Raw genomic sequence first — 8,195 nt, 5'->3', positions numbered from 1 at the left:
TATTACACATAATATCCATAAAAATGTAGTGACGCATATAAAATACTTGCTTATGAATGAAATAACAAATCTAAAATTAGGATTAGCTGGTCAGGGTTAAACGCACGATTATCAGACGGATAGCTATATAGTAATAAAAAGTTTTAATATTTTTGTCTTGACTTATTTTACATACAAATAATTTGTTTTTCTCCAAGAGTCCAATATACATTTAAATAGTTATATGCACCTAATAATAATATTATATTGTGTGTAGGTACTATTATTGTAATAAGTAATAACGACATTATATATTAATTGCGTTGACATTTGACAACCATTGTTTTCGTTATAATAATTTTATCACGGAGTTTAAATATAAGTTATTAAATAATATATTGAGTATAACATTGTTAACGTATTTGTTAAATTAACAAACAAGCTATTTTAAATTTAATTAGCCATTAACCTAGATAGTCTAAATGTAATAAAATGTAACATGTCAGGATGGCCGAGCGGTCTAAGGCGCCAGACTCAAGGGATCCCTTGGCCTATAATGTAGGCCGATTTGAGCGTTCTGGTCCTCATCTGAGGGCGTGGGTTCGAATCCCACTTCTGACAAATTTTTTGTTTACATTTTTTCTTCAAAATTTTTTCGCAAATTAATTCTCCATTATTCTACTAACCTACTCATATAATTATTATATTATTATGATATATTGTTATGATACCTACATAATTTTTTTTATTGATATACTAGAATTTTACATATTATATTATATTATTATAAAACTAATGTTTGAACATTTTTTTTTAAAACTTATTATAGTGTATTACAGAAAATAAACCTTTTTGTATGTATATAACAAGGTTGCCGCTCAAAAGTTGACCAAAAATAAAGGGGCAATATACAATTATCAATTTTCGTTATAGTTTAAGCCAATTTAAATTTATTATTTACTTATTAATATAAAATATGTTATTAATTTTTTTTTAAACATATCACGCTTTTAGGGATTTTCTATTTTATGGTAATTGTTTAGACACTTAAATTTCTGCCAAGACTCTCCCGTCGATTGTTTTAGTAAATATTTGACATTTATAACTGAAGATTTTTTGCCATTAAGGTCAACTTATTATAGCGTTCAACTAAACGTTTTAAATGTTGTCGATGGATAATATATACTACAAAAATAATGTTATCGTGTCTGCCTTAAATGCCTGTGACATGATAGAGAATAAATCTGATTATAATCTTCTTAAATTCAAAAGTGTGTTGTAAAATATGTTATTATTATGTTTGGCTGAATAATATTATTTATAATATCTAAAATAATATATTTTATTTATTTTCGTATTAGGCTTGTGGGCTACAATAGACCAATAGGTAGCATTTTTTTAAATGTAGCGATGGTCTATGGCTACTGCACAGTGCACATGGCGTGCCTGTTCAAATAACGAATAACGATATTGATAACAGAATAAAAATATGTATAGTAAATTGTAAATAAACAGTATTTTTACATTTGTTTGGCCAACGCACTAAGAATATTTAATATTATATTTATAACATATATTTGTTAGCACTATCTACAAAAGGGTTAAAATTGCAATACTTTGTTCATAAATAAGTAAGTGAGCATACATAGTTATGTATTGTGAGTTGTGACAAACAAATAAAATAATATATGTTTATAAGTCATAATATAAATATGTTTATATCTAGGTATCCTATAAAATTAAAAAGTAGTATCAAAATTAACAAAAAAAATAGGGACTAGCATAAACTGATGCGTGCAGTAATTCTATGTGGCGAGAAATGCAATTCAAAGTTAAATCAGTAGTATTATTGTAACAAATTAGACACCTGCAACGAATAAATATGTTCAAACACGGTAACTACATATATATGTCACAAAGCACGCTTAAAGTTATAAGTAATATGCATTGAACTTTTGTTCAATTATTTATTGTAATTTAGAAACTTTAACGATATGCAGGACTATACCGAAAGTTTTTACCTACCTATCTAAATTGCGTTTGAACGTGGTTAAAAGGATTATCGGATAGACCAATAGAGGATAGGTTAGACGATCCGGACGAGAGGATAGAATTTCAGTAGAAACTAGAAGAGATACACATAAACTAGACACCTATACAATATAATCCAATTATAGGTACATAACACGTTTAATAATAAAATATACTAAATAGTATATTATTCTTAAAAGTTAAAACAGTTGTTTAAGTGCAAGACTGCAACACACGAAAGCTTCGACTGCTTTGGTTAGGTTGTTTAAATTACAACGTAATATGTATTATTTAATTTAAACTTTAAAGCTTAAAGTTTAAACAATTATATATTATACAGTTATAATTTATTATTAGTTAGGTACCTATATTACTAATTAACTAGGTATAAATTATAATAGGTACCATAATTGGTTAGAAATTCGATGTTTGATATGTTTATCAAAATGCTCAAAAAAAATTTAAAAAAATAAAAATTTAAAAATCAAAATAAGGATAAAAATAATTATTAATTGTTTTCATGAAACGACTTTGATTTAAGTAAAATTATTTTTCAAAAACATATAAATGTAGGTACAGAGAAATATTATGACCGGTGATAAAAGAATCACTTTGTATAATATTATATACAATTTACAGATTGCGTATATTATATAGTATTTACGTAATTGTACAATTCACACCACGTGATAAAAGTGCTTTCCATTAATCTTTCTGTGTTGAGTGCCGGACAAAATTGATTGTGCATAATAATAATAATAATAATAATACTAATAATGTGTTTCGCATGCAGTCGCAGAGTTTACATTACGCTCGTTGATTACATGAATATTCCAATACGTTTTCCACAGTGCATGTATATATGTATACACAGTGTGTATACAGACTAATGCTCACCGGTTACCACATTGATAAACACGCACGTCATTGGTTAACCACAGCTGAGGTATGGGAGTAAAAATATATACATATATATTATTATTGTAAATATACCTATGTGGTGCAGTAATTAGTTTTGAGTTGTATAATAATAATTATGCACTTTTTTTTGTGTGCTTTATCTTAACGTGCTCGCACCAGGTGGCAGGTATATACATCATGTATGTACCTGTTGGATTTCAAATATCACGAATAATTTCACACTCATTAAATCAATATAATACTATGCATTTTTTCTAACTAACAGCAGTTGTATTATATTTTTTTTATTTTAATTAAATAGGGGTACTTTGTTGTTATTATTTTTTTTTAAATGATTTTATTAAATTTAAAAACGCATGCAGTTGAAGTTCGATTTTTCCAAATATAAATTTAAATTTATATAAATTGCGCGTTTCTATCAAATCATTTATTCAGCGGTGGTCTTATTGTTTAAATGAAAAGCCGTCGTTAACAAGATATTTTTTTTATTTCAAACAGTTTTTAAAAAAAATATTATTTTTCTAAAGCCGTTTTTTCTTTCAAATAAATTGCTCAATTTCTTGGGGATTTTGATCCACTCGGAAATAAATTGCCAGTTGTACACGTCGTTGGAAAATCGGTCCCACTCAAAACTATAAATAGATAAAAGTTAGCCTGTTGGCTCTCGAGAATGAGTATAATGTTCGCTGCTTGTCAAAATAAAAATTAATGGACTACATTGTTATTATAAACGTTAAAGAATACATTTTCCCCCCTTGCCGAGGATTAATGTTTTCTTTGTTTTAATTGACCTATCAGAACTCTGACGATTTTTCGTTCGCAGAATATGCACGAGGAGAACACGAGCAATGAACGGCGAAAAAACATTTTGCATTTTGTGAACTCTGCTCGGAAGGTTAAAACTATTCTTAAACACAATAGAAACGATAATAACCGTTTTGTGTAGGTATTAAAAAGACCACTTCTGCAGCAATATATGGAAGCCTCACTAGTTACTATCGATACTCGGGGCACTTCCGATTTTTGTTTCCGGTAAAATATATTTTTACTGCATTGCTATTGTAGTTCTTCGAAAACCATTACAATGTATTATTATAATAATATATTTAATTATATTATTATGTACAACGGGTACAATGCGTTTTGTCGTCGTCCATTTCTTTAGCAATATAATAATGGAAATAAAATGTGTTTTTATATTGTTTGGTTACCTTGACTACGCAATTAACGTATTGAAGAAAAAAATAAATTTTTAATTAACAATGGACACGAGAGAGTTTTTAAGTGAGCTTGGCTAACCTTTTATGTTTTTTTTCCCCTTTTGCTGCCATGTGTGTGGGTACCCCCAGAGTTTGGGTTTCGTCGAGTTAAAAACGTGAGGATATAAAGTAATTAAAACCAATGGTCTTTTCAAGTGCGAGAAATCTGACAAATTTGTTTTCACGAGTGTTGTTATACGCTGTACGTATAATAGGCAATACATATTACAGTAGTTGCGGTATACAAAAGAAACTTTCTATACGTAGACATGCCAACAATGCGTTCGAAATCTTTCAAGAAGAATGTTTTTAGTTTTTTCCAGTCGATTCTCACACATAAATGGGACGAAGTTTTGTCACAACATTGTGTATGGGTAGTGTAGGTACCCGCCTTTGAAAATGCATTATAGACTAGGTATATAGTTTCAAATTTCTTATCAAAATTGTATGATATGTCTTCAACAGATTTTGGGAATAAGTTATTCTATTAATTATTTTAAAAGCAATTAAAAGTTATAATATGCTACCTACTTATATATTATTTTATTATTTTACAAAATATACAACTCTTAGGTTCCAAACAGACACCGGATATAGCCGGATGACGGATAATCATTATAAGTTTATGTTTTGAAAACATAATAATATGCGTAGGTATCTAGTTGAATCAAATTTCGTAGTTATTTGGTTGTTAAAAATTTATTTTTGATTTTTAAAGTAATTTAAACTCCATTTGAAACCATTGAAATATAGAATTTATTATATTATTTTTTTAAAATAATAAAATATTTAATAGACAACGAATAATAAAAGTGTATTATGTTTTGTTTGATAAATGTACAATTTTGATTTATTATTTAAATATTTTATAAATTATAATATTATAATATGCCTTGTGAAATAATTTGCAACGGTGAATAACTAAAACGTAATAATATATAAGTTTAATTTATTGATGTATCTTCATTATATTATTTTAAGTGTGCGAACCGATCTGTTTATAGTTAACTGCTGTTTAATATCTTAAATGTAAATTTCAGTTTTGAGATTCTGTTTAGATTAATTAAAATAATTGTTGTAATAATTTAACAAAACTTGATACAGTTTTGTAAATAGGTTGCTATTATAATACTTATATAACAAAATTAACTTTTTATAAAAAGCTCATTGGGATTTGATCGTTTGCTATAATATAACTCTTGGGAGTACCATATTAAACTTTATTAAAGAAGATTTTTTTTTACTACAGTATATCAAATAGTAATTGGTAATTGTTATAATTGAGTATACGTTTACTTGATAAATCTATAAATTAACTTCAGTTGTAAAGTATATTTTTTTTTAAATATTAATTATTATTTATTACTTCTTTTCATAACTTAAATGGCTCAGACAAACATTGGATTAGTACATCCATATTGTGTAAAATGGGCAAACAAAGATATAGGTATAAGCTGAACTACTGCAGGATATAATATTATAAACATTTTATTTGTCGTTTGTTAGATATAGACTTTGATAAAAAAATGTTAATAGTTTTAACTTTTATATTATTTATAAGTATATAATTGGTCTTGAACAACCAAATTAATAATTAAAATTGGGTTTCTTTCCAAAGGTTCACTATGACATATAGTTTGCGGATTGTGTCGAAACTGTACGAATCTGCACGAGATAACAACTACACATAAATATTATAGGGATGAAGATGTATATGGATACTTTATTATTTCCATACAAAGATCGAATAACAGGATGGATATAGCGCCTGCACATAATTTGGCAGCAAAGGTCGTGGTCAGATTTTACGTAGATTTTAACAATAGTATTCCACCACCACCATCACCTCCACCAAACCATTCGTCGCGAGGAAATTCAGCAAGCGTGTCTCATATATATATATATAGTTTACGGACGTCGATCGCGCACAACGAGACAGAAATTGTGAAACGAAAACAACAGCTTCGGAATAAAAACGGTCTTACGCTAAGACGAAGTATTGATCAAGTGACGCTAACAAGTCACTGCGTGTATTACACATGTGTGGCGACTGGCAATATACACACTATATTATACCTATGTTTACTGTACTTTATATAATACGCTCATCGGAGACAACGCTGCAGCCTAAAACTATTTTATATACAAAAATAAAAAGTTGCGATTGCTACAAAGGCGCTCGCTGCGGACATTACGAACTGAGCTTGAACAACAGAGGATAATAGTTAGGTAATATATTCTCGCGAATCAATTATGGCTGGCTCGTAGCAGAAAATCAACGAGAACGAATATGTATAACTCCCGCGCGACTGGCTGTATATATTATAATATAGTTGTTACGCTCTTGGCCTATGTACGTTCACATTTAGACGATGACGATAATGTATAATATCTTAGCGTGAATATCATTATCATACAGATATTGGCATGTCTGAAGCTGTAACAAGGTGAGAAGGGGTAGATATATATATATATATATATATAGCTACATATATTAAGAGTTACTTCTACGAAGTCTCTGCACATTGATCGCGAGAGCGTGAAACTTCTCGAATTATTATATTATGTTTGTTTTTCTACGGAAATAATATTTTATGAACACAATTATAATAATACATAAAAAAAACCAATGCCAAACACTCGATGGGAAACCCACACTTTCGCCTCCCTTAAATACGTACAGATAGTATGATATAAATATATAATATAATATATATAGGTATACAGAATAACCGTATAATTGTATTCTTTTTACGATGAAATTACCACCACTAATATTATGTAATTAGATGTTTGCAATACACGCTCTAGCTGTATTACCTATATCTATAATACTAAATTGTAAGGGGTTTTCTACGACCGCGCTAAACGAGAAAACTAGTAACTACTGAACCGATTCGGCTGACATTTTTTATTGTTATACCTGATAGTCTGTTGAAGGGGGGTTTAGTACTATTTTTGTTAATAAAAAATAAGTATAAAGTTCTCGAAAAATTAAAAAATAAAGCTAATCTATCCTTATATATATAAAAGAACAGGCCTTTTTTATGTTCTTATTTTTTGGTGACATTATTTAATATTTTTCCAATTTTTTTTCACAGAGTTGTTCTAAATACCTTCCCGAGTATCACCACGTCGCCTAATTTTTCATTTTTATTGTTGGAGGAGAAGGAGAAGGGAATCTATAATATATTATATAAAATCCAAATACCACTGACTCACTACACTCTGTATCTTAAAAACTAATCAACGTACGAACTTAAAATTTGTAATAGTAATTACTTTGCACAAAATGCATATTCAGTAGGTATGAGAATCGGCCAACATCTATTTTTCATACCCCTAAGTGATAAGGGTTGTCCAGAAAAAAATAAAATAAAAATATTATTATTTACGATAGAAATATTTGTTTATAAATGGTTGCTATTGGTTGTATATATAAATAATAATAATATTATTATTAAAAAAATAATAGTGTATTATATATTGGTCATAGGCGTGCGCATACCTCTGAGTCAGGTATGGCTAAATTTAATCTGATCACCCACCCCCTAAGTAATGGTCACACGAGAAAAAAATTATAGACATTTTCACTACAAACTTTTAAATGACCCTTTTGTTGGTTACTGGAAAATGTAATCAATCAGTTTTCATTATTTCACACGTACAAAATTCATCAATATTGATTTAAATTTTAACCAAATATAATCTAATAAAACAATTTATTCAAAAACGTTTAAAATATAATATATAATGTATAAAACTTTAAATTTAGATGAGCAGTGGACAGAGTGAGTAGTGGACATACATTTCGCGGGGCAAGCCCGTACCACTCAACTCCGCTCATCTAAACTTTAAATATTTATAGCATAGACTATAAGGCCTAGACTACTCGCACTCGATTCGATTTTTATGTATCGAAATACTAAGAAAAATATTGCTACTTTGGAATATGAAATTAAAACTCTGGTTTTCCAAAAAAATAAAATTTTTTTATTTACAAAG

General features: G+C 28.4%; 1 non-coding gene across 1 annotated transcript; it reads left to right on the top strand.

Moving 5' to 3' along the window:
- Positions 1 to 480: 480 nt before the first annotated feature.
- On the top strand, positions 481 to 600 carry TRNAL-CAA. The gene is made up of 2 exons: positions 481 to 518; positions 555 to 600. It is a non-coding gene; the product is annotated as a tRNA-Leu (tRNA).
- The last annotated feature ends 7,595 nt before the right edge of the window (positions 601 to 8,195 follow it).

The sequence above is a fragment of the Acyrthosiphon pisum genome, chromosome A1 (assembly GCF_005508785.2).
Source record: "Acyrthosiphon pisum isolate AL4f chromosome A1, pea_aphid_22Mar2018_4r6ur, whole genome shotgun sequence".
In the NCBI taxonomy this organism is placed as follows: Eukaryota; Metazoa; Arthropoda; class Insecta; order Hemiptera; family Aphididae; genus Acyrthosiphon; species Acyrthosiphon pisum.
This window is presented reverse-complemented; position numbering and strand designations above follow the sequence as displayed.